The sequence below is a fragment of the Ambystoma mexicanum genome, chromosome 2q (assembly GCF_040938575.1).
Source record: "Ambystoma mexicanum isolate Mex_15411 chromosome 2q, UKY_AmexF1_1, whole genome shotgun sequence".
Taxonomy (NCBI): Eukaryota; Metazoa; Chordata; class Amphibia; order Caudata; family Ambystomatidae; genus Ambystoma; species Ambystoma mexicanum.
In genome coordinates, this window is record NC_090924.1 from 1,254,333,733 (window position 1) to 1,254,358,855 (window position 25,123).

Consider the following 25,123-nt stretch of genomic DNA (forward strand, 5'->3'; position numbering starts at 1 on the left):
ATTTCGGACTGTTTGTAATATTGCCCAGAATAAGTCATTGTGAGTGTGTTTCATTTTCTTATAATGTGCCACCAAAGGTTTGTCATCGACCTGATTTCGTATGCACGATCGATGTTCACATATGCGTTGTCTGATTTCTCTTTTTGATTTGCCTATGTATATCAGGTTACACGGGCACTTTATAATGTAAACACACCATTTGGTTTTGCAATTGGTGAAGGAATTGAGTGTCCACGGATTTCCTTTAAGGCCAATGGTCTTGATGTTCGCTGTTAGGCTGCAGACAGAACAGTTGCCGCATTTAAAATGGCCTTGCAACAGTATTTTTCTATGCCAGATTAATGGCAAGCTTCACAATGTCGGATATTCAATCATGTTCTTCAACGCTGTCGAAGTGATTTAGTATACTGAACCGGCACCTGATGGGCTGGCCCACTGGCACACTACGTAGACATTACTCTCTGGCGCATGCGCACTGACAAATACCTCGACTTATACCGAGGCTTGTCCACTACGCTTGCGCACAGATCTCGACTGACACAGTTCACTTGGCCAACTAATAGGTAAGCTCACGGCCGCACTTCTGTGTTCCGTTTTACAAAATTCGTCCGATACACTCCCCTCGGACCCCATTTCACTATCTTACCGGCACCCTACTTCCGGCCCATATCTAGAATCACTGTCACGGCACCCATTGTTGCTAACTCTGCCGACGAAGTCAAAGGGTCTCAAATACTAGCCGTATTTCAATTTCTTCATATACTCAGTAGATATGAAATAACGTTGTACTGCAACATGCACACTTTATTTATTTAGTGTCCACCTCATCCACGTTCCTTACTACCGTTGGGACGTGCCCCCCCTTTTTTTGAAGTATTTTTGAGCTATTAGCAATTAGTAGGAGCACGATTTCTATGCCCTTTTCCTAATAGTCCTTCCTCTCAATTATAGACTCGAGCGCCTGATTTATGCAGTTCCGCCCCAGCCGCATCTTAAGCAGCTGTCCCCACTTACGGACTACAGCCAGAGCGTTTATCCTTTGCCTGGTAGGTCTTTTGTTCCTTGCATTCCTTTTTTCACTAATGTTAGACAAATTCACCATTTTAACGCTAGTTGTCCATCTCACTGTAGGATGACGCCATATTTTGACCACTGATGCACACGTCCTGAAGACAGTTCGGTATCCATCTTGCAGCGCTGTCTCATGTCTACCAGCCCTGCGCTCTGCCAACCAATTACCGAACCAGAAACACACATCTAAGTGTCGACACTGTTTGGTATATTGTGACCCTGAACAATATACATAAGAGATTGTCATCAACTTGTGACACTGTTTGATATATTGTGACCTTGAACAATATGTATAAGAGACTGTTATCAACTTAATAGTGTTCACTGTACAATGGCGATACACTGAATGTTCTGTAACCACCTTTTACTAACCCACCACCGTGCAGAGTATACATGCACTTTTATATGTACTTGTGTTGTGCCACGGCACATAAGAATTCCTTCAGACAAAACTTTTCTTTTCTTTGCAAATAAATGCTGATCATTGTTTCATGCATATTGTGGTGATTTTGTCTATGGTTAACTACCGACACAGTATTTTTCTTGCAAGGTCCTACCGACCACCCATCACGCTACTGGCTAGGGAAGCCTGTTGACTCTACCCCCTTATAATTGTGTATCTTTTCTACCCTCAAGAGTCAGGCCCCCGAAAAAAGAGGGTTCCTTTGCCCATATATTTTTTCTCCCTTTGGACAACCCTTGGTTGTTGGGCCTCATTTATTTTGATATACATTAAATGGAGAATGTAAATATTGTCAGTTTCTCCGATGATCTATACAAAAGACTTTTAGATACTCCATCGCTGCTGGGTGCAACCATACCACCGGCAGCACCGGCGAAAGATCCGGCACTCAATGATTTGGATATTCTGTTACAAAAGAAGAAGAAATCGATCCGCACAGAATCACATGGGCTACTCATGCTAGAGTACCTTAAAGCTGGGGTCATCCCGGAAGGTTTACAAGTAAAAAATATACCCCGGGTTTTTCTTGATAACCCCCGTTTCTTAAACAAATTCAGTGGTGTTGGCAATAAATGTTCCCGCGACTGGGTCATTTTGGTGATTGAAACAGCTGAAGAGGAAACCAAAAAACAAGATGAAGAACTGAGAACCCTGGAAGATAAAATCAAAACTGAATCCATTATACCAGAGATAAAAACACATCTGGACAAGATTGAAGAAGAAATAAAAACTTTCAAAAAATTCACCATCGATAAAAAATTGTGGAAATTACAGAATGACATAAAAAACTACAAGGAGGAAAAAACATATCCTTATTTGGTCCCAGGATACTACAATCAGTTGAACTCACAAGTCAACGCCAACAGACAAAACACACGAAGACAACAAAAGAATAGGTTTGTCACATTTTCCAATAGCTCGCATAGTAGCGATTCAGATTCAACTGGCACTGGACAAAGCAACACCCCACAGGCCTCAAGTTTTCAAGGGCGAGGACAACGAGGGACAACCCGTTACCAAGGCCAACACCCAATGCGCACTCGCAATTGGGTGCCACGACCGCAACAAACATGGTAATCCCCATCTTCAATTTGAGTGATCATGTATTATCATCCAATGAAATTGAAGTCCTGAGTAAAGGCCTAAGTTTTATACCCAGCACCAGTGCAGACAAATTCAATACAGAAGCCGAATTACGCAAATTCTTCCGTACCATTCGGTTACGCTACTACTTCAGAGACAGTCCAGAGAAAGAACCGCCACTATCTACAGGCCTAAGACCACCGTCCACGTTTACGCCACTCTCCTCGATGGTCTGTCCTGAGATCTTATCCTTTGAAAACCGCATACTTTCAGAGATGCATCATCTATTTGACAAACCAATCTATTCTAAAAATAACCTTTCAGCACAACAGAGGTTGGCCCTCAAATCTCTAGAAAACAACAAACTTTTTTTGATCAAACCAGCGGACAAGGGTGGGGGCATTGTCCTCTGGAACAACACTCTCTACGAAACCGAGGTCATGAGACAACTGTCCAACACCAAGTTCTATCGACCAATACCTATGAACCCTACATCTCGGATTCTATCAGAAGTAACTAGCCTGATGTGCCACGCACTTGCAGAAGGTTGGATTGATGATGACGAAAAACTATTCTTAATTAATAACCATCCCATCATCCCGGCTTTCTATTTACTTCCGAAAATCCACAAAAACACATCAAATCCACCAGGTAGGCCCATTGTGGCTGGTATAGGATCAGTCTTGGAACCCTTGTCTATCTACATAGACCATTTTTTGAGACCATTCATCTGCAAAATGCCTTCATATGTTCAAGATACCACATCAATGATTAGGAAATTAGACACCCTACAAGCGGACCAAGACGACCTACTGGTGACACTTGACGTTGAATCTTTGTATACCAGTATCCCACAAAAAGAGTGCATACTAGTGCTCAAAACCTATCTAGACGCCAGAACATCTATGGACCCCCCGACTGCTTTTCTCCTTGAATGCATTCGTTTGGCCTTAATGGAAAACTACTTTATTTTGAAACAAACCTTCTATCAACAGTGCCATGGGACCAGCATGGGCGCCACTTTTGCCCCGGATGTAGCAAATTTGTTCATGGACAATTTTGAAAAGATCTCTATTTACGCTGAACACAACACCTTCAAGAATTCAATTGGCTGCTGGTTACGATATATCGACGACGTGTTTATGATCTGGAAAGGCACAGAGGAGGACCTACACTTATTTCTGAAATGGTTAAACTCCCAAAATGTCTGTATCCAATTCACCATTGACTACAACAAAAACCAGATTCCTTTTCTAGATTTAGAAATATCCAAGAATCAAGACAATTCCTTGAATACCACGTTATATCGCAAACCAACCTCCAAAAACACTTTGCTAGAGTACTCAAGTTCCCATCCCTTGGGCCTCAAAACGAATCTGCCCTTTGGCCAATTTCTACGTATCAGACGTAATTGTTCCACATTGAGTGAATATGATCTGAAAAGTAAAGAACTAGCAACTAGGCTCAAAGAACGTGGGTATCCTAGCCACATCATCCGTCAGGCAAGAAGAAGAGTCAAACATACCAACCGAGATATCTGCCTCACCCCAACTGTCAGAAACCAATCTAAAGAAAAAATGACCTGCGTTACCACTTTTTCCCCCATGAGTAATTCTATACGTAAAATGATTCTCAAACACTGGGATAAGCTACACACAGATTGCTTTAAACCGAAAAAAACACGTTTTGCGTTCAAACGCAATCGGAATCTAAAGGACATCCTTGTACATACATACACTGAGGTTGATACCACCAGCAACACCCAAACCACACTATGGCAGCTACCACCGGTGCAAGGCCATTTTAAATGCGGCAACTGCTCTGTCTGCAGCCTAACAGCGAACACCAAGACCATTGACCTTAAAGGAAATCCGTGGACACTCAATTCCTTCACCAATTGCAAAACCAAATGGTGTGTTTACATTATAAAGTGCCCGTGTAACCTGATATACATAGGCAAATCAAAAAGAGAAATCAGACAACGCATATGTGAACATCGATCGTGCATACGAAATCAGGTCGATGACAAACCTTTGGTGGCACATTATAAGAAAATGAAACACACTCACAATGACTTATTCTGGGCAATATTACAAACAGTCCAAAATCCATTCCGCGGAGGCGATAGAGATCTAGCCCGCCGTAAACTCGAACAAAAGTGGATCTACCGTTTGGACTCTGTGAAACATGGCCTCAATATCTCGATTGAATGGAATCTTTTCTTTAACAAATAGTCCATTGTTTCGCCACACCAGAGACTACACTACTATAGCTTATTTGTGCTCATCCTCAAACCATTCCTTTGGCTGACCCCGAGATCTGTGTCCCTCTTTTTGAATTTTTGTTAAACAATTCTCAATGTGTCTAAATTACCTTGCCAATGACATACATTGATTAGAACAAAGTGTAATAACTCCCTTTTTGTTGCCACAGGCCAAACAATGTAATACAAGATCACAAATCATTGTTTATCTGAATCGTTCTGTTAATATGTTGTTATTATTGCCTTTTTGTATTAATAACAAATGGACAACTAGCATAAAGGCGCACGGCACATACACAGCCACTAATATGCTGTCTCACACTGAGACTTGTCCACCACGCCTGCGCACAACCTCAGATCTACGGGGCTATGTGTGACTGTAATCTATTGCACACAGATGGCATATTCAAACGACACACCATGTAAAATACAAGGTTAAAACAGTATTTTTCTATGCCAGATTAATGGCAAGCTTCACAATGTCGGATATTCAATCATGTTCTTCAACGCTCTCGAACTGATTTAGTATACTGAACCGGCACCTGATGGGCTGGCCCACTGGCGCACTACGTAGACATTACTCTCCGGCGCATGCGCACTGACAAATACCTCGACTTATACCGAGGCTTGTCCACTACGCTTGCGCACAGATCTCGACTGACACAGTTCACTTGGCCAACTAATAGGTAAGCTCACGGCCGCACTTCTGTGTTCCGTTTTACAAAATTCGTCCGATACACTCCCCTCGGACCCCATTCACTATCTTACCGGCACCCTACTTCCGGCCCATATCTAGAATCACTGTCACGGCACCCATTGTTGCTAACTCTGCCGACGAAGTCAAAGGGTCTCAAATACTAGCCGTATTTCAATTTCTTCATATACTCAGTAGATATGAAATAACGTTGTACTGCAACATGCACACTTTATTTATTTAGTGTCCACCTCATCCACGTTCCTTACTACCGTTGGGGCGTGCCCCCCCTTTTTTGGAAGTATTTTTGAGCTATTAGCAATTAGTAGGAGCATGATTTCTATGCCCTTTTCCTAATAGTCCTTCCTCTCAATTATAGACTCGAGCGCCTGATTTATGCAGTTCCGCCCCAGCCGCATCTTAAGCAGCTGTCCCCACTTACGGACTACAGCCAGAGCGTTTATCCTTTGCCTGGTAGGTCTTTTGTTCCTTGCATTCCTTTTTTCACTAATGTTAGACAAATTCACCATTTTAACGCTAGTTGTCCATCTCACTGTAGGATGACGCCATATTTTGACCACTGATGCACACGTCCTGAAGACAGTTCGGTATCCATCTTGCAGCGCTGTCTCATGTCTACCAGCCCTGCGCTCCGCCAACCAATTACCGAACCAGAAACACACATCTAAGTGTCGACACTGTTTGGTATATTGTGACCCTGAACAATATACATAAGAGATTGTCATCAACTTGTGACACTGTTTGATATATTGTGACATTGAACAATATGTATAAGAGACTGTTATCAACTTAATAGTGTTCACTGTACAATGGCGATACACTGAATGTTCTGTAACCACCTTTTACTAACCCACCACCGTGCAGAGTATACATGCACTTTTATATGTACTTGTGTTGTGCCACGGCACATAAGAATTCCTTCAGACAAAACTTTTCTTTTCTTTGCAAATAAATGCTGATCATTGTTTCATGCATATTGTGGTGATTTTGTCTATGGTTAACTACCGACACAGTATTTTTCTTGCAAGGTCCTACCGACCACCCATCACGCTACTGGCTAGGGAAGCCTGTTGACTCTACCCCCTTATAATTGTTGAAAATTATTGACACATCAGTCCTGAGTTGTTTTAGTCCATATTAATTTAATGTACTAAAGAGAACATGACAAATATGGCAACTTGTGCCGTGTGAGGTGAAACAAAAGGCTGACGCACGTTTCAACCGTAGTCTTTATCAAGCCAGAAAGATGGGTGAGTTGGCTCACAGTGGAGAAGGTTGGCAGGCCACCCTTTGTAGGGTACTAGCTGTAAGCTAATTAGCTCATCTCTGTCATGGCTTGGTCGATCCTATCCGAGTGGTTCCAGGCAACATTCCCCTATGAAGATAATTTCATTAAGACATTACCCATGATGGACACTTACTGGCAGCACACTGAAGCACTACAATACATAACTGATGGTCCACAAAAGGGTGAAACTAAAACAGTTACATTGGCATACTTGCCATGCAAATGGAGAGCAAAGGAGATAGGTGGAGAGCCTGGCTGCTGGGAACCACCACAGATGCTGGTATATGGGAAAGTATACACAAAAGATGGATGGGAAGATGGAGTAGTGGGAAGGAAGGCACTATGGTTAACAAAAGCAGCAGTGAACAGGTTTCTAGAAGAAAATGATAAGTGCCTTAAGGAATGGGACAAAAGTGCAAACCTACTGACTTGGGTGGATAAAGAAGATGGACCATTCCCAATAATTCCCTTGACGACACCTGCCTTGTGTTACCAGCATGACAGCAATAATGAAGTAGGAGAAAATGAAGGCTGCAAAAGAACAGAGAAGATTCCAGAAATGTGAACAGGAACATCAGTGTTGATGGACCACTATTGGGTCTGTGGTTCCAAAGCATACAACACATGCCCACCGAACAAGGGAGGAATATGCTCCCTGGCACACATCAACATACCCTCATTGGCATTGCCAAGGAAAGACATGAAGATTAATGATTTCCCCCAAATGGACGAAGGCAACAGTAGGAAGAAGAGATTACTGCAATTGGCAACATGTTCCCAAAAAACAATACTGAAAAGAAGGACACACTCAAGAGAGTAAAAAGGGAAGAGAATTAGTCGTGGGAACGGTCGGAAGTGGTACTTGATGAGGTACCACCATCTCAGAGACTATTCAGAAGGACACAAATGTTCTTCTCAGCACTAATACATCCGGGATTTTAAACATATGCAAATTTCAAGTGGCTCCCATTAATGCGCTGGGAGCTGATGCTGACTATAAACTCAACAGTGAACGGGTTCAACGCCATAAAAGAAGAGCTTAGAGCAATACGACTGGTGGCAGTACAAACAGATATGTCCTAGATTTCCTCACAGCTATGGAAGGAGGAGTTTATGCCAAAATATGGAGTTCGTGCCGCACGTTTCATACCAGCAAATGATGAGGACAATGGGACACTTTCAGAAGCAGCAGCACAATTGTCCCAGATGCACACTAAAATGGTAGAAGACTCGAAGGGTGCGAAGAAAGATGGGAGTTGGTTTTCTTACATCTGGTCATGGATGCCTTCCTGGCTACCTGACGGTCTGAAGGTGATTACTGGAGGGTTTATAACAGGAGCAGCATCATTATGCGGGATAAAAATATGCATGGCAAAATGCAAGACAACAGCAGAAGAGGTGGTAGGAATGAAGCTGCTAATGGCCTTGGACAGTGATCAGCAAATGGATGAAATATTAAGGGAATGAGAGAGAATAAGACAGCAGATAACAGAATCAGGCATATATCCACCTACAATGAAACTAGTGAATCCACACAATCCAAAGAAATCGGAAATTGGGTTTACTGCAGGTGGATGCGTTTGCATGTATTGGTCCTTTGAAGATCATGTCAACTACTATGGACACTTGGACGGAATAACAAAAGTATTGCGCCTGGTGGAGGATGGAAGAAATAATGATGGTATGGTCGACAAGTCGACCAGAGGGAGGACTGAAGAGGGAAAATCTGAATATGCCTTCCATCCAGAAAATCCCTCCAACCGGAAGAAGCACCAACGACAACATGGCCCCCGATCGTATGAGCTTACTCCAATCCCCACTGCCCCCATCATGGATAACTACCATGAAAGTTACCCTGCTAGCAGACCATGCAACCCTGCATACAAACTCTACCTAGAGTGAATGAACATAGACAAGACAGAGCTGGAAACGACTACATGGACAGAATCAACTAAAAGCACCAAGAAGCCATGCCTCAAGTCATTAGAGGCATCATGACAACATAGCCATATTAGACAGGAAGCACATGAACAATCCACACACTCTGGACACTCACACACCCAATCTATACAAGGAACACACGAGTGCAGCTCTATGAGTTAGAGAACAGTGAAATATACATACTGTCGGCACGTTTATTATTTTGCCATTAGGCGTGTTACAGCCATGCAGAAACGCAAGAAGCCAGAAGAGCTTGTTTACATGCTTGCAGCTGCTTACATGCAACTAACCCTACGGAAGGACAGGAGCACTCGAGGGACCTGACCAGACATGGCAAACACTAACCTATGGACACTATAGAAGACATGTAATAGAAGCCAGAGCAGGCCTTAGGAAATACAGTAAGACATGATTTTCTCAGAGAAGTCTTCAGCCCCACAAGATGCTGTGCAAGCAGAACAGCTGTGGCAGAAGCAAGGACATTGCCAAGGACAAAATGTTGCAAATGACATTCCACATGCAGAGCCAAGGTGACACCAGCAGCAGCAAGGAATATTCCCTGAAAATACAGACTAAATCAGAGCAGTTGGACTCCCAAACGTGGTCTCCTGACACCAGCTGATACTGGGCCAAGACTCGGAGGCTGGGAAGGAGCAGCCGTCCCACGACTGGATAGCGATCCACAACAAACTCGCTACTCTCCAGCTACTCTGTACAAACGTAATGGAGCGTTCTCATGGCATTAGTTACCCATACACCATTGTAAAATGATGTCACATAGCTGCACCTTGCTGATACATAACATACATGTATTGTGAACAGGTGTTTCGCGTGTTGGGAACAGAGATTGTCCCATGCTTGGGGGGCCTGCGACCTGACCAATCAGGACTCTTGGGTCTACGTGCAGATGGAGGGGGCTAATGACCAATTGCAGGGCTTGCTCAATGTAACATTTTCAGAGTAACAATTTTGGGGGATGATCCAAGTACACCACCTGGCACAGCCACATCCACTATCATCATCTCTCTATAGGTTCCTATGCTGGAATTACCACTTAGTGGCCTATCCTGAGTGGCGATAGGTTTTGGAGAGGGGGTCTAAGAAGTGACGCAGAATGGGACATCACATGTCATGAAAATTTGGCCTGCGAGCCAGAATGCAGCGAGATGTACATGGACTTCATTCCGTGCATATGACCCCTGTGTGTTTGTTGTCTGCGAATAAACCACAGTGATATCTTGCTACTTGTGTGGACCTCGACTTCCTTGGGGAAAGGGAAGGCATTAAGGCCTTCCGTGTGCTGGGTGTCCACATCTCTGCCTGCCTGGAAGTCCCCCTAACACTTCTCATTCACTCTAATGAGGCTTCACCGTTCATTTTATAAAAGATGGCCACTCGGTATTGTTGCATTTCTACATTTAGCAAGTCATATGTGTACATTGTTCATGTTGCATTTCAACATATACATTGGTTATGTTATATTCTTCATGTCCATGTGGTGCAAGCAATATTCTTCATGTCTAAATGCCCATTTGACCTAGTGTTTGTGTGTCTTCATGGTGAATGCATATCTGCTCAGTGTCTATTGTGTTTGTATGATGAGATACGGCTGAAATGGTTACCTTAATGCATAGCGCTTCTCACCCTTATGTTATTGGGGCAGGAGAGGGGCAGTCACCATGAATGACATATTCATCTATCTATCGACATTGTGCTGTTGGGGGATTAAATGCAGAGGGGATTGCACTAAGTGGGTTGTTTCAAAAGTGGGTCGGTGATTCTGTACCATAGACTTGGAAGATCGTCACCATTTGAGAGACATTCAACAGGAAGGAGAGAAGAAGTGCTGTGTGGCAAGGTGATTCTACAGGCATTATTACCCATCTAACTGACTTTTTCCATCCTTGCTGGTACTGATTTCTAAATACAGCCTTCAATGTCTTCAGGGTACAATCCAAGTAGGATTGATCCCTGTGGAACTAGTAACACATAAAGAGAAAGAAGCAAGTGGGATTGAGAAGATCTTTCCTACAATAATAACAGGCCTCTGCAGTCAGAAGCGGGGCACAACATTCGCAACCGCTTACAGGAGATAAGAGAAGCGTGTTATATTATTGGACGTGCACTGATGTGGAGGTTCCCAATGACTAATCAGCTGAACTTTGTGTTGCCATGAGCAATTGAATAGGATCTAAGAGAAAAGGATTAGGGAATTGCTTTTGTTTAGTGCCCAGGATCTACAACACAATGGATCCAGATTGAGGCGATCATCTTTACCATGCTGGATTCAAATGTGGAGGTGGCATTCTAAGATATCAGGAAAGGAGCTGACCCATTTCCAGGCAAAGGAACTATAAGATGTAGGACTACCTTTGATGTAGCATAGTGTATTGTAACATGTGCATGAATGTTATTGCCACACCGTGCTTGTTAATGGTTTTAATGTTTTCTTTCTTCTTATTTACATAATAATATCGTGTTTAGTTCCTACTAACCCTGGATGACTCACATATATATTATCAGTTTGCTAAAACGTTTAAGATGTCTACTGATACTGTAGTTCTGCATGTTGTACTCCATTTGCATGTTTTAGGTACAGTGAATCTTTGTAAGTAGCAAAATGTTCACTTATATGACATGATAAGGCATTTATAACGCACCTATACACAAGTGTTTCAAGGCGCAACGAGTCAAGGAAGGGGGAACAGAGGGAAGACAAAGGCAACGATCTTACTAGGCCAGGTGACAGTGAGGTAGCGCAAGTGCAGAGGAAGTGGGTCGGGGTAAGTGCAGGAGGGGATCACAGCCATTATAGACATAATGGCTGTGATTTTCATTAGACTTGTGTCTCTTTTGTTTATCTAGCTTTTTTCCTAGGCTGGTGTCATTGCTGAGGTTGTGTTTTTGCATAGATTCTCTAATGAATGTTCATGAGTCTGTTAGCTGACCATGCTTTGGTGGTGTGTTATATTTTCACATTCTCAATGGGCTCACAGTTTTGCCACATTCACAATTACTTCTCTTACCACATATTAAATGATTTTGTCTTTGAGGATTTCCCTGATATTTCTGGTTTCTTGGATCTCTTGTTTCTGTGTCTCTGCATGTATAAACCAGCTTCTCATTTTCTTGTTTTGCAGTTAGCAGCTCCAGGCAGTGTTGTAGAGTTGTGCATGGCTTATCCTGTTTGCCTGGTACAGGTAACATCTCTTTGTGGGAACTAAAATGACATCAAGCTGTAAAAACATGTATAGCAATGCTTTAGTTTTTACTATTGCATGTGTCCTTACACGTACGCTTCCCAATTGTTTTCCATTCTAAAAATGTAAAGATGTTATGTTACTTTAGTTCGTGTTGTTACTTTGGAATGTATTTGTTCAGTTCAGTTTACTAACACTGTTTAATAGGATTGTAGTTATGTGGTAACATGAGAGTTTTTTTCAATCATGTTTTCAAGTCATGTTTAATGTATACTTATTGGGATAAAGGCAGTGATGTTTCTTATGAGACTTCTTGGACCTTTGTTCTGTCTCTCCATCTCTGGTGTCCGGCTTCTCTTATTCTTAGATGTCCTACTTCTCACTTTGACTATTGACTCTGTGACAAAATGACAATTGCATATTTTTCCAGTTGCACTTGATGTTGGCTGTGTTGATGTGATATTTGTCAGTGGGGACCTTATCAAATACTTTTGTGGCTCGATTGATGATGGGTTGGGAAACATCAGTGGTGAAACTGTGAGGGAGGCTGCACCCAGTGTTTTCAACATAAGTGTCTTGTTCCTGAGATATTGAAGTTGGTGTTTCTGTAAATGAGTGTGTGTCAGCTAATAAACAAATGCGTTATTACTTTCGTTGTAGTGATTTATGCAAATGACCAATGTTTAGGTCACTCGCAAGCATGCCTTTATATATGCACTACACCAGCATGGTGCCTTAATCAGTTCAGATGCATTATCTAGGCGTGTACTATGATTTTCTGTTACATTTCAGAGATTTCAGAAATAGCAATTTCTTGATATCAGACTCTTCTCAGCTTTATTAAGAATCCTAGTATTTGGATTAATAGTCAGTTTATGTATTCGCAATGCAATAATGCACTTGCACTTTAATATTAGAGATTGCCACTATTGAGCACTTTTCGCGATGTTCAGTCTTGCACGGACATTCACACTACATAATATTTGATGTTATAATTACTTATATTATTTGTGGCGACATGTGCTATTTTACTATGAAAGCATTGGCACTTTAGTTATTGGTACTGTAAACATAGGGCAGCACGTTAAGGGCTGGCCTTTAATACTGATCCCACATCGCCATGAAATAATTAAGCAATATGACCCTCACGCCGGGGGCATTACCTTAGTCGGTAATGCACCCGCCGCGAGGGTCATATTGCTATTAGTACCTTGGCCCGCAATATATGCCTGACTGGGGCACTACAGCAATTTTTTTCTGTCCCGAAACGCTGCAGCGTTTTGGGACAGAAAAAAAAAGAAAAAAGACACGACCAAGAAAATGGCCGCCGGGAAAGGGAAAACTGATTCAGTTTTCCCTTTCCATGGCGGCCATCGGGAGCGGACGTGCTGGGAACAGAAGTGGGGTCCTTATGTATCCTCTAACAGCTCACTTTCTCCACAAACACAAAGGTAACTTCAAATACATGTCATTCCTGGGTTTAGCCCAGATACCGCAACACAAAATGTCAGGCAATAGAGAACTCAAATTGCAGCAGTTAAAAGCCACCATGATATGTACATTTGATACCTTATGACCGCAGGGTCTCAACATAGACTCAGAGATGTTTGTATTTCTACAGTGATCATTTGATGTTTGATATCATGAATATCTGAATAGTGAACTTAGACCTATCTGTGGTAACTAAGGTTGACAGTAATCTGCACTTGCACTTTATGAGATTGGTATGTTTGTTTCTTGATGAAATATCATAAGAAAACTGAGCTTACTTCACTGAGGCACTCTATGCCAAGATTTGGGCTCCTCATTTTATTGTCATTTGTATGCACTATGATGCACATGCACTTTGGACTATTATTTGTCATCCACTTTGGGCCCAAGCACTGGCCGTTCTAGTTGTACGAACTTGATATTAAAAAATTAAGGTCACTATGATAAAGTGAGATGTGTATAAGAGAAGTATGTTTGACTGCATAATGTAAGATTTTAATGGATGAGAACATGCACTTGCACTAGATGTAATGCAGACAAAAGTTATTTTATGCTATAAAAGATAGACTCTAAATGCTGTCGAGATGAATGTCTTATAGTCTTGGTTAGTCTCAAAACCCCACTTGGAGCAAAGTACTTGAAGATACATGGTTTTAATTTACAAAAATCATTGCAGTGGTGAACGGCCATCTAGTGGCCATGGTCATTACTGCATTTGTAAAGAGTCCCGCATGAATTGAATGCAGTACAACAGAGACAAAAAAGAACAGGCTGTTGTTTGTCTCGCTGCTTTTTAAAGCATCGCCTTCTGGGGTGTTTGGCATAATGTTAATAGTCACAGTAGCTAACTGCCAATATGAACATTACCGCGCACTAGCGCATTTAAACACCAAAATAAACTTTCTTTTAAAATGTGCAACCCTCATTATCCCATGTACTAGACCTATGCGCACTATTGGGTGCATATGAAATTATTAAATCTGATGTTCACTAGGATGCAGCCACTCCATTATGGTAGCTTTATTTGCGAGCAAATGTCCATCATTTATAGATCACGTGATCACAGCTCACACAGGCTTCAGGGGGAGGGGCATGCCGCTCTTGCCAGCCTTTTTTAACTTTATGGTGTCAGCCGCAAAAATGAATTGTAAACAGCCTGAGGAAGCTCGTCAGAACAAGTGGAATGTGTGGCATTTTTCCACCCGGAGGGGTGAGTGATTTTATTGACTTGGTTGTCATGTGGGTGAATAAGTAATATCTGTTCACCTGTTTTTTCTGTGTGATGCATTTCTATACCAAATGTAGCAAGGTCTTGAGTGCTTGTGTCCGGGGAGAAATATATATATTTTACTGAAAAAAAAAAATATATATATATATATATATTCAGTAAAAAAAATTTGTTAAAGGGACGTTATGGTTAAGTTGCCCTACTAAACACCTGTGAAATTCAGTAAAAAAATGACAACTAGACATAAAGATAGTGCCTCAGTTATAATGCCAAAATTATTGTTCTGGTAATAAAAAATTAAAACTTGTTCCGGTGTAGAGTCATCAAAAGTAAACTTACACGATATTTACTGTCTCCACTGTCTTCGTTAAACCCAGACAGCGATGTACTTGCAGCAAAGAATCTTCTTCAACTGATATTACATGTGTCTTACAAACGTTTTGAATACATAACCTTATCAAAATGTATTTTTTCCAAACTTGCACTCCCTGCATTCTTACTGAATTTTCCCTTTCGCTCAAGGTGAAAAAACAATTGACCCTTATGGGTTCAGTCGGATGTGTGGGACTACTGAGCTTGCAACCAAAAAAGCAAACCAAGTGACCTTCAATCAGAATAAAAATACATTCTGACTTTGCAACAACATATGAGAATGCATGCATGAGAACTGCTACTCCCATACACATGAAGAACCGCTGTTTCCATCAAACAGTTCAGGTGCCTACCTCGGTTAACAAGTGCAAGGATGTGTTGTTTTATATGTGTTAGCGACGATGTCCACATACACCAAAACATGAATGAAAGATGGCGGGCACAGCAACAGAATCTGACGCACTTCACGCTGTTCAACATCCAATCAGTGAATGCACCACATGTCCGCGAACATGACGCTACGGATTAGCCAATCGGTACCGTGTCCGCGGAGCGAACAGGGAAGTGTGTCCGCGGAGTGGACATGGATATCACTAATTTTTTCAGACGTACTTTTTGGTCATTTTAAAGAAAACTACTGGACGGATTTGCACCAAATTTACAAAAGCACGCTTTCGGGACCAAGCTCCTGCTGCAAATTTGGTGAAAATCAGTCCAAAGTTTGGGCTGTAGACATGTGCAAAGTTTTTCCCCCATTCAGTCTATGGGAAAAAAAGACGTTTAGGGACCCCCCCTATAACTTTTCCCCCCATGGACCAAACATCACCAGAATTTGCAATCAAATACACAGTGGCCCATTCACGTTATTTGCAAAGTTTGGTGTGGATTCGTCCAGGGGGAGCGGAGTTATAAGCCACCCAAAAAGTGCTCTTCCTATGGAAACAGCAACTTAACCATAACTAACTACTGTGGCCGTGTAATATATATATATATATATTATCTATATACTAACAAAAAACATTGACGTTATGGTTAAATTGCACGGATATGTTGTTGTTAGTGCAAAGTAACTGTAACGTTCCTGAAACAAAAGTTTTTGCACTGAAGTTGCTAGTTTGTTCTTAGGCCAACTGAAGCATAACATCCATTCGCCAATGTTTTTTCACTGAATGTGATGGGTTTTTAGTAGGCCACTTCCATTAGCATAGTTTTTCAGTATAGGGGATAGGTTTGTAGTAGTGCAAATTAAGCAAAACGTCCCTTTAATAATGTTTTTTTTTTTATTTTAATAATTTTTTTATTAAGGTATGTAATATACAATCATATAGTCATAACTTCATAAGCATAATGCAGTGAAACTTTTACATGAGAATAGATGAAACACTGTGTAAAAGTCTTATGTTTGTCCCCCCCACTTAGACATCATAATGCAGAATTTGTTCCATACTAAGTTGTGCACAACACTGCTATAGTTCTTATGTGTAAGTTTTCAATTATATTGACAATTTGTTCCTTATATGCTCAATTGCACACAGTGTATTTAATTAATTAATAATGTTTTTTGTTAGTTAATTTCATATGTTTTTAGTAGGGCATTGTAACCAGAACGTTACTTTAACATAGCGGTTTCTGTAAATGTTTCCATTTGTGCTACCCCTTCCTTTCCCTAACAGTGTTGGTGTATTTTAGCAATTACAGATGTACATGGTAAGTGTTGGAGAGTGTTTCAGTGTTTTCTCTTTTTGTGTTAACATTGCATGGTGAATCTGTGCCGCAGATTACTGTCCGAGATGACTGCAGGAGAGCAATATGGACGATTCCTAGGGAGACTGCACCTGGGTGGCGTATGCGCAATCACACTGCAGGTATCCATAGGACTCCATTAGTGGCCGCTTGGCCGTATCTTCTAATGCACTTTTAATTAGTTGTGGGAGCGCACGTGTGTCCGTTGTACAGCTATACCCATGCGTAGGACATGCTCTGTGTGCTTGTAACACCGCCCCTGTTGCCAGCCCTACGGATTCATACGGTAGGCTATCGCATTTCAAGTACTCCTGCAGACTACGTGGGTGGCTGTGCAAACCTACCAATGTATGGCTGCAGCACGCCTGGCTGTCTGAGTCCCACTGGTAAACAAGGAACAGCAACCTCCAGTGTAACGTGGGCGTGTTAAATGTTGCATTGATTTGATTGATGGGCTGCTTGGAAAGTGTCAAGGGGACGCCTGCGGGTCGTACAGTTGAAGAAAACATGTAACTGCAGGTGTGACAGTTTGTAGTGAGTCTGCAAAATGGCAAAGCTGGTGAGGCTTGGTCACGCACATACTAGTGCATGTAAAGTCAAGTAAGCAAACAGCAGAAACTTCAGAGCGCAAATGTCAGTGGTGTTAGAAAAGTACTGTAGCCGCATGGGTCGGGCTGAATAATGATCTTCCTGCTCCACGTAATGAAGCTGTGTTTGGCATTGTTGTAAGCATTCTTGTATTTCAGAATGTATGCATCTCCGTGAATGCTAGTCCTACGGCTAATGGCGTACCATGAAGTGTTTGTACTGCATGTGACGACAACTGAAATGGAAGCACAAGGGACCAGTGGGCAGGGTACTGCGTTTTGAACAATGCAGTAGGGTAATTCCATGTACAGCATTTTCCACATCTGCTGAAGCCAACAACAGGGGCGCCACTGTAGGGCAGCAGAGCTCTAAAACATCCTTGCAGAGCATATGCCGCACTGCACACCCTTACCCAGCAATGGGCATTGCATTGTGCATGTACTGCAATGCGCTACTCTACAGAGGGAAGTTACTCAGAAGTGCATGGGAAGGGTCCGTCCGGGCGCTTGACAATGACTGGCGCTTATGTAGGTGAGTGCCACCTAATATTTCCCTCTCTCTGCACGACCCCTATGTTATTCATGCAGGTGCTGCCCCTTCCGTACCGGGCCTTGCCTGTCGTTCCTTCTGTGGTGTGTGTTAGAAGACCAAAATAAATAGAAAGGAACTGGGAAAGGAAAAAAGGGAAAGAAAAAAAGCTCCCTTCAGAGTTGAGAAAGTGGAATTGCCAACGAACGGATGCAGGGCGCGGCACACCGTATACACTCCACACAATATGCACAAAATAAAGGGAGGCATGGCACTGTGCAAAAAACTGTATTGGAATCGGGTAGAAAGGGGTTCGCTGTAGAAAAAGGTTTTTTCACATGTTGATGAGCGTTTTGAAAAGTGTAAGTGCGCAATTCTTCCACTACTTTCTAAAAAGACAGCAAGGCAATTTGGATAGGGCGTGCAGAAATCAGGATTGTAGGAACAGTAAAATGAACGTTACTGGTGGGGAAAACTGTTTGTGCTGTGAAAGGTCATATTCCCATGTGTGAAGTATGCCATTGGCACATGTCATAGAAAGGCACAAATAGACTTCTTCACAATGTACCGCACTTTCTCCATTTGCGGACCAAATGAAAAGTAACGTAGCCACATCAGTGTCTGCGTAATGCAATAGAAAGTTATGCAGGAGATTGGAGACAGACGCATCCCCTGGGCAAGTGCCTCCTTCATCGCAAACGGCACTGAAACTCGTGTAACATGCTGTACAATTTTCCCTCCACATTAAAGAACAGTAATGTCAACATGATTGCACGTTTCCAAAGTGTCACACAGACAAACCAAAATCAGTCACTTCATTGTTGGTACTCCATAGCAGCAGACATCCACATGATAGACTCCATAATGAGCAGCCACGGCACAGTGTTTTCCAGTCACTTTCAATCAATGTATTTAGAACTAACCCAAAACCTGTACCCTGTGGCTCATGAAATACACAGCCATAAATGCACCCTCTGCATTTCTGTCGACAGGTACACCGTGTACCACAGTCTGTGTGTACAAAGCACACCCAGAAACCTTATTGACCAATCACGTAGTCTCTACAAGCCCATTTCTATGTCCGTCATCTGCAAAAGATGTGTATGTAACACGTGCAATCCTGCAAGTATCGCAATGTCCATGACCTTTTCATGATGTGCGTGCGGGGTAGTGGGGGAATAAAATTCAACCAGGGTAGGGGAAGTCGTTAGTAGTGGCAACTCTGAAAAGAGCCTTTTTTTTGTTTTTTTTAAAGGTGCTTCCATAGAAACACATTTTTTTCCGGTTTTTATACGTATTTTTGTGTTTTGTACGTCAGCTCACATTCTTACAATAGGGTCTGCAGTGCAGCCTGTAGATTGTGAAACAAAATATCATTGCCACTGGACAACAAAGACATGCCATTTGCTTTGAAAAGGTTTATATATCGAGAACCACTGTTCTCATTCTCACAGGAGAACATCCCATCAACACTCAAGAAGTCACACATGCTTCTGTTGATGAGACCCCTTCCAACCTCTGGCTGGTGACAGGAATCTTTGGTATAGTCCCATACAATTCTCGGTGGTATACAAGAGAAAAGCACCTTGGCAGTGGGAAAAATACGCTGCACTACTTTCATCATCTTCTTCAGTTGACGGTGCACATGTGAACAAGGCATGGAACCCAAAAAGAAGGCTCCAAAGTGCACAAACGCAACATGTACAGTTGCAGAAGTGGCCATGTGTCGACATTCTGCAAGTACAACGCCGAAACAGCACACTTCCACACTGCACCACAATGCCTCCACTACCTCCAAATTGGAATTGGCACAAGAGGCTTTTTGGAGGGCATACAGGAACAGATCTTCCACAAAGGCATCACCCACAATGAAAACTGTGTGTCTTGCCATGTTTGCCAGCCGCATTACACAAAGTAATGAAAAAAGTATTGCCGCCCTTTCCTGTGACGCACACCCTGAGCACCTGACTGGACAATGCCCACAGTCCCATTTCCATTGGCCAGCAATATGAGGAGCACAGAATGTGGCACATGCTCTTCCCCAAGTACTGTGAGGGTCGTGCCCCAGTAAAGCAGGAGGAGTCCTTCATACTATTGCTGCCCTTTCTTGTGAGGCATACCCTGAGCACCTGATTCGACAATGCCCACAGTCCCATTTCAATAGGCCAGCATGGTCAGAAGCGCAAAATGTGGCACGTACGCTTCCCCAAGTACTGCAAGGGCCATGCGCCAGTAAGGCAGGAGGAGTCCTTCTTCCCTGTGCACTATTTCTTGTCCATCACTACCTCTTTGGGGATGGTTAAATAGTCAGACACGCATCCACCAATGGCATTCAAGATGTTAGCATCTTACACTGTCACTTCTGTACAACCCTTTGTATGTACCATTGCACATTAAGCCTACAAGTGCAGTGTCATTGTAAAGCATGTCCAGTAGAAACTTCAGTATAATGATGCAAAATGTGTGCATCAACTTTCATCCACATGAGCACCCATCACCACAAAGCGGAGGTATGAAAAATATTTCATGCGAAATGTGTACAACTCTGTCATAAGTACTTGTGTGCATGGTATGTGCCACTGAGCATCCATTAAATTTGTAAAAATCTTACTGTTTTTTTCTCCCATCCACTGCCATGAAGTGACACGTCAATTGCATTTGTTTGCCATGTTTCCATTTACCCATATCAGGCATTGTAATATCGCAACAGGAACTCTCTTCTTACCTGCCTACAATAGTACGATACATTTTCCCAACTAACACATGTCTTACAGAAATTGTAAAAATGTACCAGCACTGAATGTATGTTAGCAACGTAAAGCAAGGTCTGAAAACCTCACTGTTTCCACAGCTGTGGTTCTCTGTAGGCTGTACTATTGCAACAGCCTCGGTCGAAATTTGCCTGCTTATAGTCTACGCCCTCTGCAAGTCATCCAGGAGAGGACTGTGCACCTCGTCCTTGGCCTCAAGCTCAGGGATGGTATCTCTCAGGAGCTGAAATATCTGCACTGGCTCCCAGTACGTGAGAGGAATAAGGTGAAAACCCTCTTCATTATGCACACGACCTTCTAGGCCCTTGGGCTTCAATACCTGCAACTGTCACTTTGTAAATATGTGCATGCTCCAGCTCTTCCCTCATCCGCCTCCAACTGCCTCATGGTCACTAGCAACACTTGGTGGTAGATCTCTTTCTTTGCCTGGCGCCCTCCTCTGCAATAGCCTCCCTGCCTCCCTGGAACTTGAGGAGAACCATCGCCGGTTCAGGAAGCAACTGAAAATCTTTCTCTTTGCCTCTGCTATTGCTCCTCATCTACCCTGCTGACTTAATGCCTGAAACTGATCTTTACTGGTTACCTGGCCACCCTCTGATCTGGGCCCAGGTCCACCTCCCCGCCAGTTGCACCCTTGCACTGACTTTCTGGCAAACCCCTCCCTTCAGTGCCACCATTGGGCCGTATTTTCGCTCCTTGTCATTTTCTCTTCTTCCTAAGTACTGCACTTTCACTTCCCCCTCCCCATGCACTTGGGCGATCTGAGTGCCAACTGGCCTAGTAGGTTTGTTGTCTCTGCCTCCCCTCTGTTCCCCCTCCCTTGCCTCGTTGCGCCTTGCACAACTAGTCTATAGGCGCATTGTAAATGCCATACCATACAATTTGACATCATATCATATCATACCCACAAAGCATTCATTACAACCGTATACCTGCCACTTACCTTGTGCACGTCATAGTTTTCTTTTTTTCTTTTCCGCTGTACCCCACTTATGGCAACTATTTCAAAAATTATTGCACAAAAGTACCACTGAATGCATGTTCCCAACTTCAAACAAGTACATGCACTGCATGCATGCAAACAGGATGCCTGCCCTTTACCTTGCACACTTCAACCATAGGCTTCTGCACTTTTTTGTACAAAGAGACCTTCTGCCTCAGTTTTTGCTTACACACCAAAACCACAAACCTTATTGAGCAATAACTTAGCCTCCAGAATCCCATTTCCATGGCTCCCAACCTGCAAATGGCCGGACGTGGCACATATAATTCTGAAACTACAGAAGAATCCACAGAGTTTTTGTGCTGGGGGGAGTGTGAAAAAGGGTAGGGGGTTGGGTCTTTACTACTGTGTCTGAAAATTGGTGTTTTTTTTGTCCTGTTTTTGGTATGAACGTGCTTGCATACCATGTTTTATTTTTTTATCTCTTTCGTTGCGTTTCTGTTTGCTTCTCCTCCTGATATTTCTACTGACTGAAGGGGAATGCTTCTCTTGCATTTCTGCAGGATTCTCTGCAACGCTTCATGCATAGTGGCAAACAAAACAACATTGCCAATGGATGTAACAAAATGGCATTTCCTTGAAACCACGGCAAATCTTGCTCGTTAATGCTGTCATAGTCTTTGAAGAACATCCCAGCACTGCACATAAAGTCACACATACTTCTGTTTATGAAACACCTCCCGACCTCGGGCTGTCAACAAATTACACTGGCATGGTCCCATGTTCCTCTTGGTGGTATGGCTGAGAAAATCACCTTGGCAGTGGGAAAAATCTGCATCACTGGTGTCATCAACTTCTTGAGGTGACGGAGCAAACATGAGCACGACATGTACCCCAAATGTAGTGCTCCATATTGCACAATGACTACATCAACAGTACCGACAGAGGCCACACATGTACAAAGGAGAACCATGGCACCGAAACCCCACTCATAGACTGTGCACCAAAAAGCCTCCACTCCTTCCAACTGCACATTAGCAGAAAAACCTCTTTCCACGGCATACCTGTGCAAATCTTGCACAAAGGTATCACCCACGATGAGCACTCTGCATTTCTCCATCTCTACCAACCTCACTGCATTGACATTTGGGGAATGATATCACCACCCCTTCCTGTGAGGCACACCCTCGACATCTGATTGTGTAAATCCCACAGTTCCATTTCCATGCCCACCATCCTTAAAAGGGCAGGATGTGGCACGTGCGCATTTCCAGCTACACTGAGTGCCGCACCCCAGTAAAGCAGGGACAGTCCTTTTTTCCTTTCCACTCCAGCCATGCATGCAAGACGCTAGACCCTCACCACAGAGAACACATCATAGTACATGCTATGTTTAAATGCTCTTGTCATGTGCACTGCACTCCCATCTGCAATTGAGCCTGCTAGCTTTCACCCTGGGCACATATTTGCATGCATGGCTGCATAACATTGCATTGGGTGTGCTGAACGGTATGTAGGAGGCTGTGTACATTAGCCATAGATTACATGTGTGCTGCTGAGCAAGTCCTTTCATGCTGCAATATCTTAAAGCACTCCCTAGAGCAAGGGGCTTTTAAGGGCCAAACCATAGGAAATGCAAATGGTGACATGTGGCTCCCTATTGTGCAACGGGGCAATGGTGTACACTGCATGCTAATGTACGCATAGCAGCTAACTTCTGCTGCTCTACCAAGTCTACAATGTGCTCCACAACCACTGTGTAAAAGTCACCAACTTCAAATGCAAGCAGAGTGACAACTGCATGGCTGCATTATGTTGTGGTGGCTGTGATGAGGGCCTAGGCTGTTGGTTGCAGGTGGGCTGAACGGTATGTAGGAGGCTGTGTAGATTAGCCATATTTTGCATGTCTGATGCTGAGCATGTCCTTTCATGCTGCAATGTCTTGCAATGAGAGCATCCCCAAGTAGACATTGTTGTTTACTTCTGTAGAGGACAAGATATTGTGCTCAGTCTTTTAGTCACTGTCTTCCAAGAGGCCTAGGCAAAGAACTCTGGGGATATGATATGATGTGGCATTTGTAACGTGCCTATACACAAGTGTTTCAAGTTGCGACGAGGCACGGAAGGGGGAAACGGAGGGAGGACAGAGACAACCATCTTACTAGCTCAAGTGACATAGAGATTGTGCAAGTGCAGAGGAGTGGGAGGGGAATGGTGCCACGGGGAAGGGATGGGGGCAGTGCTGTAAATAGGATCAAAACAATACCAAGAAGTGCGGCCAGAAGGTGGCAGGTGCAACGGTAAGTGCAGACCTGCAGGGGTCCAAAAGTGCAGATAGGGGGGACTGTAGGGTTACAGATACAGACCCAAGTGCAAGGGTTGCCTGGAGGCATAGTGGGTGTGCAACTGGGCGGGTAGGGACCTGGGCCTGAAATCCGAGGGTAGCTAGGTGACCAGTGCAGTATCAGACAGGAACTCAGCAGGGGAGAGGAATAGAGAAGGCAAAAGCAAAGATGAAGGTCTTGAGATGCTTAAAGAACTGGAGATGGTTCTCCTCGAGTTTCAGAGAGGCAAAGAGGCTGTTCCAGGGGTAGGACCCAACCAGAGAAAGATATCTCCAACCAACTCGTTGCTTGAAGAAGCGACTGACCCTGAGGGAGTGGAGCATGGAGCTCAAGTGGGAAGGTATTTATGAAGGTAGAGTTGGAGGTATTGAGGACCTAGGCCCTAAAAGGCCTTGTGGACAATGCTGAGGGTCTTAATCTTAATACTTGCTGCCACTGGGAGCCAAAGCAGATATGTCAGTGCTGGAGAGATACGATCCAAGGGCTTGAGGCCAAGGACAAGTCGCGCAGACAGATTTTGAAAGAGGCTGTTGCAGTAGTCTAGCCTAGAGAGAACCAGGGATCTAGAGACAGTGAGCTTCTGTGGGAAGGAGAGGAAAGGAAGAATACCTCTGAGGAGGTGCAGTTGGTAGTTTGACTTCTTAGAGACATCAGAGATATGAGAAGAAAAGGAGAGTGTGGAGTCAAAGATAATCCTGAGGTTCTTAGCCTCACAGGTGGGAGCAGGAAAAGGGCCAAGGGAGGCCGGCCAGAGAGTGACAGGAAAGGAGGGTACAGGTGTGCCGATGAGGAGAATATCCATGTTACTGGCATTAAGGCAGAGATTGTTGGCGGCACACCACTCCTGGATAGCAGACAGACCGTCAGAGATCAGAGAAGGATAATAGGTGGCAGAGGTGAGCCTGAAAATGATCTGAGTGTCATCCGAATGGCAAAGGAAGTTGGAGCAGAAAGCGGCAATGTGGTGGCCGAGAGGTGCCAGGTATTGGTTGAATAGCCAGGGAGAGAGGTTAGACCCCTGGGGAACACCACAGGTAGAAAGTGAGTCAGAGGAAAGGAAGGACCCAAGTTGGACCTGGGAGGGTTGCTC